The following is a 13,433-nucleotide window of genomic DNA, read 5'->3' on the forward strand; positions in this document are numbered from 1 at the left end:
GATGATGGTCTGAAAAGTCCAAATTGTCCTGCCAACATCATTTGTGTAGACATTGATTCTATGCATTGGAAAAGAGAAGCCCCATTCCAGGCCTCTTCCGTGAACTGAAAGGACACTGAAACAGTGAAAGATATGATCTGAAGAAAGAGCAACATTGCACAACTCCATTGTTGTGTCTCCTCAGGTATCTGGGTACAATATGTCCAAGCCTTTTACTGTGAGCCTCATGCTAACACTTATGTAATGGATGTACCATTATCCTCACTACCATAGTGACCCCCCTGGTCACATGCAAAGAAGTAAAAAAGATCATTAACCAGTTTAAGTGGTTAAGAGCTGTGGTGGCGCAGTGGTTAGAATGCAGTACTGCAGGCTACTTCTGCTGACTGCTGACTGCCAGCAGTTTGGCAGTTCTAGTCTCACCGGCTCAAGGTTGACTCTTCCTGCCATCCTTCTGAGGTCAGTAAAATGAGGAACCAGATTGTTGGAGACAATATGCTGACTCTGTAAAGCACTTAGTGAGATCTGTAAGGCAGTGTGAAGCAGTATATAAGTCTAATAGCTATTGCTATTACTATTACTAGGTGTGGTAAAGCCCCCAGTAGTGACAATATACCCCCCGAGCTAATGAAATCCAATTCAATTGGAGGATCTCTGTATTCTCATACATATTCCACATACCAAGATTTGACAGGACTGGGGACGGGGGGAATCCGCAATGGTTTCCTTATATAAAAAACATGACTGGAAAGATCCAGCTAATTATAGGCCAATTAATCTTTTGAACATAATTGAATTGTGGCCCTGTCGAGGTCTACCTGTACACAATTATCAAACTTCAAACCTTGGGAATAGAGGAGGGAATAACTGATCCAGAGCAGTCTAAGTTCCAAGGAGCGTTTCAACTTTTGACAAATAAATATTTAAACCACTCTGATTTGAATTTATATGAAGTCTTTATTGATTTCAAGGCAGTTTTTAATAATATATTAAGGGTAAAATGTGGGGATATTCTGAGCTGATCCTTTATTTCAACTCTCTAATTAAAACTCTCCAGAGAGCTGGTATCCATGCTCCTAATTATAGTGAAGATATCTCCCAATTTTACTCTATTCAGATGATACCATTCTTCTCTCCTTGTCTTCTGTAGGGATGAAGCGGGCACTGAGAATCCTGGCATTCTACTATAATGAGAACAATTAATAATCTATTATGACAAACCTAAAGTTGTAGTTTTTTCTAACAAAAGACAAAAGCACAAGTGGATGATTGATTCCCATGAACTGGAACAGATTAAACATTTTTAAAAAAATACATGGTCATAGTATTTCAGGCCTTCAGGAAATTAACAGTTCAGGTAAATTATGTCCAAAAGAGCACGTGAGCAATAATTAAATTTCATGAGCAACAGGTGACAAATTACATCCCAGTAGCAGTTAAATCATTAATGGCTAAAACACTGCCAAACTATTATATGGGATACAAGTTGCTCCAGACACAAATCTATAGCTTATGAAGCCATTCAGTCAAATTCTCATAGAACTTTGGTACCCCAAAATGCACCTCCAATGCAGTCTTGAAATTTGAAGCTACTGTACCAGATATAAGGGCTTAGGCCTGAATTAGAATTCTAATTTGAGGATTTAGAATCAAATTTGACCCTGAAGACCTGATGCCTTGGCTACTGTCAAATAATTATCAGACTCATTAACACTGCATCTGTACAGCAGAAATTGCAGTCTTGGCCTCTCTCCTGAATAATTAGGCCAATTAACCAAGAGAAAGCAAAATTAACCTTAGAGAAGGTAAAAGAGAGAATCAGGGACATTGATTGCCCAAGTGTCCCTGAATTCTACTGCTAAATGCTAGAAAGTTGCAAGCCCTCTACTGTGGGGTATCTATACAATTTGACCCTAAACAAATATAGAGCCCATTTTGATGTGCTTCCATCAGCTCTGCTGACAGGAAGACTTCATGGGATTCTTTATCAGCAGAGGTTTTGCCCTTATGGATCCAGGGAGGTAGAAATTCTTTCTATGATGTCCCCGCATGCTAGCATTCTGAAAGGCTCAGAACACTGGCATTTGCTAACACTGGCGTTTGCTTAGCATTAGAGAATGCTAATGTTTCTACCCCTCTGGAGGAGAAAAAACTAGCAAACTCTAGCATTCTGAGCAGTGGTGGGATTCAATTTTTTTTACTACTGGTTCTGTGGGCATGGCTTGGGGGACGTGGCAGGGGAAGGATACTGTAAAATCTCCAGTCAGAGGTGGTGTTTGCCCATTCTCCAAACTACTCAAAATTTCCTCTACCAATTCTCCAGAACTGGTCAGAACCTGCTGAATACCACCTCTGATTCTGAGCCGTCTGGTGTGATAGCATCCACTTACTTTGTGCCAAATTTGAGATCCATTCCTCCAGCACTCCAAGAGATTTCCCAAAAATTACATGGTGCATTGGAAGAACAGACCTCAGTTTTGGCAAAAATGCTAGCCAATGCCCTCATTCTTACCATCATTCTCACCAGTGGACCAGAGAGAAGGCACAGGCCTTTCTCTATGCTTGGGAGACCTAGGCTCTTTCCACAGGACTCCATTTAACAATGTGCATGGTTGAGTAACAATCAACTGGAAGAGTTAGCATTGAGGTTATGCTTCCTAAGTATTTGAAGCTATTTACATTTGTCACTAGTGTGTTATCAAAAATGAGTTTGGGTTCTATAGGCTTGGTATTTGGCACAGTCTGGTAAATATTATTTCACTGCAGTTTAGGCTGATACGTTGAAGAGCATAGCAGCGCCTGAGACTCTGTTCAACATCATTTTATGCCAGAAGTACAAAATCATCAGCAAAGGGTGTTTCTTGAAGGCACTTCATTTAGTTGTTCAAGCAACAAAAGTCAAAGAGAGAACCGTCCAATCAATATCTGATGTGTATACTCTCTCCTTCAGTCCTCGGACATATCACCATTGTAAAGGATCTGCCCTGCCTTTCTGTCATGGAGCAGATGAATCAATTTCACAAATTTCCTCAGGTATCAATAACATACTAGAATTCATGCATATATACAGAATATTTGAATATGTAATTTACAGAGAGGAAAATTATTATGCACAGTGAGTTAGTGTTAAGTACAATGTACCTCCTGAGTCTCCTGGCTCTGATAGTTATTTTGATATACTCTCAACTTTTCCTTATTGCAAATATTTTATGTGTTCACATATAATTTGCTTTATTAAACTGGCATTCTTGATTTTTATAATTGCCAGTTAAATAGCAAAATGATTTATGAATCTGATTAAATCATAGTATAATTGATTTTTTTTCTTATTTTATGTAATTATTCCTTTGTATAACTTGGCATGCTATTCCCCATATGTGAGTCTGATCAGCTTACAAGACCCATCTTTTATGATCCATTCAGAATCATCCTTTATAGTTTAATGTTTTATGCAAACCAAGCCACCTAGCCTTGTTAAATAAAATGTACACTAATTTTATACAGAGTATTTGGTCATTTTGAAGAAGCTCTTAGAATTGCAGTATTGAAAGGAGACAGTTCATTGGATCCAACCTTCTGCTTAAACCAGGAATGGAAATCCAAATTAAAACATCCCACAGATGTTCTCTCTTGCCCCTAGTTCCATACGTACATGATAGGAAACCCATAACTACTATTGGTACTGGGTTCCATTATTGAACTGCTCTTATTTTTGAAAGGTTGTTCTAACATTTGAGTAAAATCTGTCTTCCTGTAACTTGAATTCATTATTCCAGATCTTATACTCTGGGATGAGGAAGAGTATGTGGAAAGTTAAGTCCCCAAAACCACAACAATATTCTTTAAACATAATGGTTATTTTAGCCCAACAGTGTGTATTAGCAATAAGATTTTGTTTGGATCGTGATTTAGTATTTTTTAAAATTATACAATTCATCCTGGATTGATTTGGAGGTTACTCTGTTTGACTCAATGGTGAAAATCCAAAACACAATATGTAAATCTAGACTTTCATTGTCATGCCCCTGTCGGAGTCTGAATCCGAGGAGGAAGACAAACAGTTAACTAGGGAGTGGGAGTGTGGCTCCATTGGCTGTGGAGGAAACAGGGAAGGGCAAAGTCCAGCTGGGCAGAGCAGGAAAGAGGTAAAACAAGGAAGAGGGGGTTCAAAGGAAGACCCAGGCCTACCCCCTCTTCATCCTAGGGCACGCAGTAAGGAACGGAGAAGAGAGCAATGTGGGCTGCATGGCTTAAGGGAGAGGAAAGGGCCCTCATTTCCTTCATTAGCCGCACCTGGGAATAAGAGTTTAAAAGAGATGCAAGCTGAGTGCAGCGTCTGCTGGGAACAAATGTGAGTTTATCTTGTATTGACTGTGGCTATCTGTGTTCCTGGCATCCTTCCAACTGTGTTGAATTACTGCCTGTCTGAAATTCCTGCTCTTGCCCTGCTGGACTAATTACCTCATCTTGCCTTGATTGAACTTATAGTTACAGTTTTTATTGACCACATTTTGGACTTGATTCTCTGCAGCCAAAGGCTGTTCCTGGGAGTTTTTTTCTCCAGCCTAGAAGGTAACCAGGACATTGGGGGCAAAATTGGAGCTAATAAAGGGACTCCTACTGATTATCTGACTGTGTTGCCTTTGTACCATGCCCCAGGTCATCACATTCATACTAATCATTATCATTAGTAACTATCAAATGGCTAAAGGTCTGGTTTTCATTCCACTAAACTGATTAAATTTGTAGGCTTATTATAAAGTACAATTCCAAACCAATAGATGGAGACTAGACAATTTTGAATTTCAATATGTATTTGTTTCTTCTATTTTCAATTGAATTTCCCAAACTTTCTGAATCAACATCATTCAATTCTGAATTCAGAAGTTGGTTTGTACATTGCTAGTGTTTTCTTCCACTTCTTTCTTCCTAATGTCTCTGCAAAGCCACCCAAAGTGAACAGATATTAAGGACTGAATATAATATAGCCTAAGCACATGGTGATGATGTGATATGATGTGATGTGATACAGTTTGGCAGGAACCAAGAAAACAGATATATCTCTTTAGTTTCGATTTATGAAAGGAGAGCCAGTTTGGTCTAGCAGTTAAGGCTTTAGGCTAGAAAGTGGGAGACCATGAGTTCAAGTCCTGCCTTGGCCATGAAAGCCAGTTGGGTGACTTTCAACTAGTAATTCCCTCTCAGCCCAACCCACCTCATAGGGTTGTTGTGGAAAAATAAGAGGAAGGTATGTTGACTATATTCACTGCCTTGAGTTATTTGTGTAATACAGATGGGCTAAAAAAATAAAGAGTTCTAGATTAAAATTAGGACTTATTAAACAGTAGGCTAATATGCTATAAAAGGATAGTATTTATATTATCTTTCTCTTGCAAGTGGCAGTTAGCTCATAGGCTGCTTAAGAAAGGATCACTATTGTAAAGCAAGCCAGAGTTCTTTGGAAGTGTAATTGAGTGAGAGCAAAATTCTTCTTCCAGAAAGATTTCTTCCAGGTTTTGAAGCTGTGCTTGGGCTTGTTCTAGTTCATGAATATGGTGTCATGTCAGCCCCAAGAAGAGGAAGAGGAATAAGAAACCCAACCAAAAACGGAATATATTGCACCTTTAGCAAAGACTAGAAGGGCAGGTTAGGCCTGCTCAACATTATTGCTTTTTCTCCTAATCATGAGTTGTTTCTTATGTTGGGCATGTTTGGTATCTGAATGCTCAGCCCTTGAGTGTGGCTCATTTCATCCTGTAGAAACACCTCTAAGCTGAGCATCATCATTAGTAAGATCCAAAGGGGTTGCTGTTCATTTTCAATTTCTTGCGACAAAGCTTAGAGGAAGAAAGCTTCATGAGTCAGTGTCTAACAAAAAGGACATTCACAATATTTTGGCTAGGTAACAAGGGAAAAATAAGGATTTCTTTGAGACTTGAATAACTTTTAATACACCCTGTGCTCTCTGGAGTCAAGTGGCGGCAGCTTCAGCTTAATATGATTATGGCTTTAATTGGATAGAAAATTGCTCATCAAGTGACTTGTGAAATAATATGTGTTTATGCATTTGGAACATATGTAGTCATGCAAAGTGCAGAAACCCTACATTAGATATCTATGGAGATTCTCAGTCACCCATGTCACGGTTGTCCCAAAGGTGCTTTTTCAAGAGGCAACTGGACTTTCTGGTTTTTCTTTGAAGACATTTTGCTTCTCATCTAATAAGCTTCTTCAGCTCTGACTGAATGGTGGAACAAAACACAACCATTGCAAGCAATTCACAACAACAATAGGCAAAGACAACTTAACTTAGTTTTGTTTTAATTTTTATCTTCATATTTAATCATTTTAATGTATGTACAAGATAAATGATCCTTCCTTTAGATGAGGTCATATGGATCAGCTCCTTAAACTTGGATCATTGAGGCATTCAGACTTTCCAAAACCATACAAAGAAACAATCTATATACTTCATATCCCAAGATTCATCTCCTACAAATCTCAATTCCATAAGCATTTCCCTTCCCTGCCTTTCAACCAGTAGCATAAACAAAGGATGGATGATGGGAACATAAATAGATTATGAAGATAAAACACACCTATTGGATTTGGAATGGGAAGAGTGGAATAAACTGAAGAAGGACAAAGACTAGAACACAGAATTGGAACCCTCCTTTCTGCAACATTTTGTTACAAGTACCACCTGTTTAATATGAATCAATGCACCATGAAATATATCCTTATTGGTGAAAAAGGATCCCCTCCTGGGGGGGGGGGAGAATAGTGATTTGTACAGAAAAATTCCAAACTGTGAACCAAATCAGCTCCTTTCAATGATCATATCAAAGAAACAACTTTCCTACCACTAGCTAAAAAAACATTGTTCTCTAATGAGCAATTGTAAAACATTTGTTTTAATTGTTAGGAAATCCAAATGAACTAACAGACTAGTAAATGTGTCTGTCTGAAAGAAAGAGTTTTGTGGGTGTCATGTAAAAGGGCATTACTTGTGATGGGTTCCAAAAAGTTGAATTGTGACAACCAAATGTAAAACTAAATCTCAACCCAGTATTTTTTAATGTAAATGTTAAAATTTGCGGAACAAAATTTGTATACAAACATGCTCTACCAATTTGTTCTTACCACCATCCCCAAAAGGATACCAGAATCAGCATAACTACATCTAACAGTATTTCTTTTACAGGTGTGGCCCAGAACTCTTGTTTTCCCCTGTCCTAATTCTCCATAACAAGATTTAAAGGGATTCTACAGATACCTAACTTTTCCAGCCTTTCTAAAAGTTCTGAATCTAATTTTCTGAAGATAATCTGAGAGAGCATAGGGACTGGAGAAAGAAAGAGACATTCTGAATTTGAGAGCAGTATGGAGGAATACAAGGAGGGCCAAAGACATACCTATGGATACTCAGCTTTGCAATAAAGATAAAATGCTTCCCTTTCTTTCCTGAAAACAGGAAGCTAGTCCCAGAGATTTCTTAAGTTTGATTGTTGTCTAAAATAATAAAAATACAAAAGTACAATTTTAGGTGTGTTTTGTATTTGAACAGGCTGTGTTAAAATATTTCTCTGATTAGTAGTGTAAATGTTGGCCTGAATACTTGAAGGAAATGTTTGCCAAACAAAAAGTAAATGGAGAAACTTATTTATTAATTGCTACAGTTTTATTCTTGATGTTTTTTTAAAAAAAAATGTGTTTCTGCATATAATCTATTCTTTGTCACTGTTGCATTTGGCTGTAGAACTGAAGAGTCTAAGAATCAAACACCACTGGAAATCTGTTGTTTTTGCAATGAAATAATGTTGATATTTTTTCACATAGATTGGCAGTATGGTGACCAGTCCTTGGTTAAACAATCACCAAGCTCAAAGCTAAAACCTATAAACAGAAGATGGGGAAAAGTCAATTTACAATTAAGCACATATAAAGTTTTAATATTGTTTATATTTTTAATGATTGATCTCCAACAAGACTGTTTCAGATGATAGCATATTAAAATTTTGGTTATTTCCATTTATCTGAATGCAGAGTACTAGAAATGAAAGAAGACAAAACAACACTGTGCATCTTTCTTGATTTATTTTTCCAGGGCAAAATAGGACTGATCTACAGAAATGAGAAATTGTAAATATGGGTTACATCTTCTCATCTTTCAACAGGATGCACTTTATTAGCCAGATTTCTATTAGCACTTCTATTTCACCTGAGTGCTAAGTACTTTGGGAATATTTTGTTCTTCCTTCAAAACAGTTTTACCACTTACTAGTATTCTACAGGAGAAAAAAAAAACCACTGGTATTGTTCACAGAAAATGTGAAATTGCAATGCCCTGAGCCAAAATCCTTACGTGCATTTCCAGGGGGATGTCTTATTCAAGCAGTCAATATCAGACAAGAGTCCTTTGTTTTATGTAAAAGTGTGTGTTTTCAGGAGAAGGAACAGTATCAGCAGCCAAGAAACTTGTGGCGGAGGTGCCTTTTCCTAATCTCCTGCCTCTGTCTTTTCCTCATATCATGGCAAAAGTCCTGCTACCACCCAGCTGTGTCTGACAGTAGCAGCTATATTTTCGGCTAGCAGCATACTGGGAGACCATCTGCACTTTTTATTTTTTATGGCCTGGAACACAGCAAGACTCAAAATACATGCACACACCAGCAATCGATGAAAAGATGTTGAAGAAATTATTCCAGTGGAACAGATGGTAAACCATTTTAATGTGGCTGAAAATACTATCTGATTTACCATAAACATAGATATAAAATGCCCTTTTTTCCTTAAAAAAAAAGAGAGATGAAAGTCCAGTTCCCAGTAAGAGTACTGGAATGACAATGGAAGCAAGATTCCACATCAGCCTTTTAAGTTTTCTCTTTCACCATTTAAATATATGCCTTCAGCACAATAGGTGACTATTATCACAATAGCCTAACAATCTGTTCATGGACAAAACTGATTCACAAAATAGTTGTCATGGATGAAATTACTCCCTCCTCATACAAGTTCCTAAGTATGTTGTCTATCATGTCATGTCGCCCTTTTGTGGCAGATGGCACATCCAAACAAAGCACTAACTTTTTATTTCCTAAGGATGCTTGCAAAACCTATGCATGCTTAGATCATTCTTGATAATGAAGAAATTGTTAGAAGCTAGTGTTTTGCTTTGCAACATGCCATACTCCCATTTATTTATTTTTAATTAATGTAACATTTTTAATAAAGTCATGGGTGCCAAGGGAGATATCACTAGGATCATTGATGCCTACAGGTATCCTACTGCCTATACTTGTCTTACAAAGCATCCAAAGTATACCTAAAGCTCTGGCACCAGTCCATTTCCCTTTGAATATACCTTGTTAAAGTGCTAAATGCCAACAAACCCAATGCTTTTTTGTTCAGCGTTCACTACCAACGTTTTCATTTTTCCAGTTTTGGTTTTAATGTAATTTTAATATTTAATTTAGATGTGTTTTCTATTGCTTCAAATGAAAGGCTTATAAAATATAGGTTATATTTTTAATAGCTTATCTTGAAAATTGGAATACCGATATTTAAATATATGACTCAAAATCTTCAACTTGTGAAGCAAGTATTCAATATGGGAATAAGTGAGTACAAGGGGTCCTTAACTTACAACTGGTCGCTTAGCAGTCATTCAAAGTTACCATGGATGTTCATGGCAACTAGCCTGCATTTATTACCCTTTACAATGTCCCATGATCATGTGACCATGATTTATGTTTTTTGCTGGAAAATGGCTTTTATTTCCAAAATGCGCAAAATAGCAAAAAATGCGTATTGTGGAAAATAGATTTGCTGAATTACCACTACGTTCATTTTATGACTACTCTGTTTGTTGAATGACTGATACAAAAAGGATCATAAAATCAGGTGTGGTTATTTGGTACTCCACTTAATGACTGACATGACCTATGACCCTAATTCTTAGCTCAATTACAGTTGGAAGGCAAGGATTACCTGTAAGACAGACAAAGTTGAAACCACCTTAAATCTGAAAGGAGTTTCCTGTCTCAGATCTAGTCCTAGCTCTCCTTAAAGATACTCAGCTTCATGTGTCCCTAAAGACTCCCACATTTTGCTGTTATTTAGCAACATAGATACTTCTGAGAAATCTTTCATGCAGTGAGATTTGTAAGAAGGAGCCCTGAAGTGCTGAGTCATTTGAGTCTGACTTGCTAAGGGAAAACTTTTATTTAGTTACTTTCAATGAAACTTTTCCAAGATTTATTATTTACTTTCTCAAAGCTTACATCAAACAGCTATATAAATAAAATAAGCATCAAAGAATTTTTCATTTCTTCCCCTTTCTCCATATGCCCCACCCACAAATATTTCTTTGTGACAGCCAGTATTTATGCAGGGAGCTCAGTCAGCATTTTCACACAGTCGCCCTGCCAATTAAAAAAGGGCTTGGTACTGAGTCTGCAAGTTAATATAAATACTCCTCCTTCAGGTAAAGAAATGCTTCTAGGGAGGGTGGGGCAGGTACTTATTTTGTACCAGGTGTCACACCTGTTTGGCTAAGACGCTGTGACTCATCCATTAGTTGGCCCTGGGACTGGAGTTTGGTTTCCATCTGTTCTATCCCAGGCTCATGATTAAACAATAAAGATACCAGATTTATGTTGGCTGAAAAGATGTCCTTGAAACAACATTGTCTATTAGTTTCTTCAATACCATTCATTCATTCATTCATTCATTCATTCTATAATTGTTTTAAAAGCCTCATTTTTTCTGGGTCTTTCTAAACCTATTCCTTCATTTAAAAAAATTGAATGAATGAGCAGGGCAAAGGATTGCGAGAATGCAGCCAAGAGATTTGGTACCTTAATTTTTAGCAATCATCTATGAGTTACCTCTATTGCGATATGAAAAGCAATAGAGTAGAGAAGCCATCTGAGAAACAACTTATCTAGTTTTGTTATGTGAATTGTTGCTACTGTTCTGATTATAGTGCACTAACAATAAGATTTAGTTCCAACAATTGAACAGTTGGGCTAGTTCAACAAGTGAGTCAATGATTGGATTAATTAGAAGCTACTCAGTTCAACTTAGGGTGGAGTCAGAAGCAAATCACAAGATTCAGAAATCCAAAATGTTGTGCCTCTTCTTCACCAGTATTGAAAACCACAGATTACTGTAATTTTCAGAATTTTCTTTAACAATTTAATCACATGGAAAAATATTTGTACCTTAATTAAAAAGGTACATCCATGTATTTGTGTTTGTTTGTGTTGTCTCCTTGACATGTCTGTTTGGCTGGAAGAAATTATTATGGCTATCTCACACTATTAATCAGCCATATAATCTCCTTTATATATTTTTAAAAGGTAATTAACATATAAAGTATATTTGGCATTAACTTCCAGCTTTACTTTTTCCTATAATAGCACAAATAAAATCTTTTTGACAGAGTAGCATTGCTGTTATTTCAAATAATGACAAGTTACACTTGCTTGTTACTTATAATCTGATAGGGTTTAGAAAAGTACCTGTTCCACCCAAATGACACAAAGAAACAGCAAAGAAAAGCCACTGAATGTCAACACTTCCACTAACTTTTCAAAAGTCTCTGAATCTCTACATAGAAAGGAACATAGCTTCTTTGCTCTGTTGCTCTTTGTAATATCTATGATTTTGCACTGTTCCTCACAACAATCCGCTAGAAGAAATTCTATCAAAATCTAATACATTTGGTTTATTTGGCTTGAATTTTCAGTTGCAAAATAAATGGTGTTATTTGACCACTTTGGGAAAAAAAAATAACTTTCTCTACTTTTTGGAGACTTCTTTTGGCTGGTTTGCATTGTTTGCTATATTACAGTAACAATTTGAGATGTGTCTGTGCCTTGGAAGAAATTCCAAATATTGTTCATTAAGATTTAATCAGAAATAATGATGTCAACTTAAATGAATGTTCTTACTTTTTTATTGTACTGCAGAATTTCTCCTTTGTTCTCTTCATAACCGTTATGTCAATAGTTCTGAACTACACCAGAATGACCTGGGATACATACAGAAAAATAAAAAAACCAATAAAATTATTTGATATATATTTTACTACAGACTAAATCTCAGGGACAAATATGACAAAAGTCACAGGCCTGCCATATTTTTCCATGAATCAGCAGGAAGACAACATTTTACAGGACAAACATGATTTCTGCAGGTACTGTAGGTCCATCTTGTACACCTAGAACAGTTCTATAAACATGTGAATATAGATCACATGGTTCATGTAGCCACAGCATGCCAGCAAGTAGGTCTGGACTTACTTTCCATAGACAGCTCCACCAAGCCAGCAATCTGACCCAAGGATTCAGCAGATCTGATGGAAATAGCCACCTGCCATCTACGAAATGCTGTCTCCTTCAAGTGTTGCCAAGGGATAGAAAATAAATCAAATTCCTTCCATATGTCACCATTCTATGGTGCATCTGAAATACATGAAGGTGGCCATAGAAGTATCTAAAGTTCTGACTTGAATGAAAGGTAAATACAGAAAAGGAACACAATAAAATATCTGCGCCCTCTTCAGCTATCCACTGGAAAAGATGCAAAAATTATTAATCACTGCCACACCCTATAAGTTACAGTAATCCCTTCAGTAAGAAAAATCTCTCATACATGCTCAAAAAAAGAAATGGAAAAGTAACACATGCTTACATGCAGTTTATTTGGTTGATCATTTCCTCAAATTTACAAACCGATGATGCAGGGTGAAATCTGGCTAGCCTTTAAAAACATTATTCTTCTTTCCACATATACATTCCAATTAAAAACCACGATGTTGGCATCAGTATTTTTTATGTTAAGCATGTTTCATAACAATTGGAACAATATTTGCAGAACCTCAGGTAGGAAGAACCTGCAAGATGAGATAAAGCAAAAGATAAGCGTAAATTGCTTATGTAAGCAGAGAAAAACAAAGCAACATTTTTAGAGGGATAGTGAGACTGACTTGAATGACTTAAGATGGAATCTCATATAAAGAGAGATTTACTACTGTGCATCACATGATAATTAGTGTGTGTACATCCCTTAAAAGTAGCACTAGGTATGGACTTGCTCTATGTTTTAGGAAAGGGCTGAGATAGTACCGCTCTGGAATTTTTACAAGAGTAAAACACAATTTAGTAATCATTCTTCACCAAATTCATTCTCCTTCTGTATCTCTCGAACCCTGTTAGATAAATTGAGTTTCATGGTCAAATCATAAATATGTTTATAAATGGAATTCTGAAGAAAATAGATTATGTCAGCGCTTCTGTACCTTTGGCAGCAATTATAGCCTTGAATCTTTTGGGTTATAATACAACAAGCTGTGGTGGCTCAGTGGTTAGGATACAGTACTGCAGGCTACTTCTGCTGATTGCTAGCTACCAGCAGTTTGGCAGTTT

At 36.8% G+C, this 13,433-nt stretch overlaps 1 long non-coding RNA gene across 1 annotated transcript in view; it reads right to left on the minus strand.

Annotated features, from left to right (window-relative positions):
• Positions 1–7,703: 7,703 nt before the first annotated feature.
• The window catches only part of LOC148126371 (uncharacterized), a 71,153-nt gene continuing 65,423 nt past the window's right edge, over positions 7,704–13,433 (minus strand). Inside the window, exons 4-6 of the long non-coding RNA XR_015743187.1 lie at positions 12,700–12,901; positions 11,958–12,037; positions 7,704–7,896 (exon numbers count right to left, since the gene is read on the minus strand). This is a non-coding gene — a long non-coding RNA (uncharacterized LOC148126371). The remainder of the gene's footprint in view (positions 7,897–11,957; positions 12,038–12,699; positions 12,902–13,433) is intronic.

This window comes from Pseudonaja textilis, chromosome 3 (assembly GCF_049901715.1).
Source record: "Pseudonaja textilis isolate UNSWEBS1 chromosome 3, rPseTex1.2, whole genome shotgun sequence".
Classification (NCBI taxonomy): Eukaryota; Metazoa; Chordata; class Lepidosauria; order Squamata; family Elapidae; genus Pseudonaja; species Pseudonaja textilis.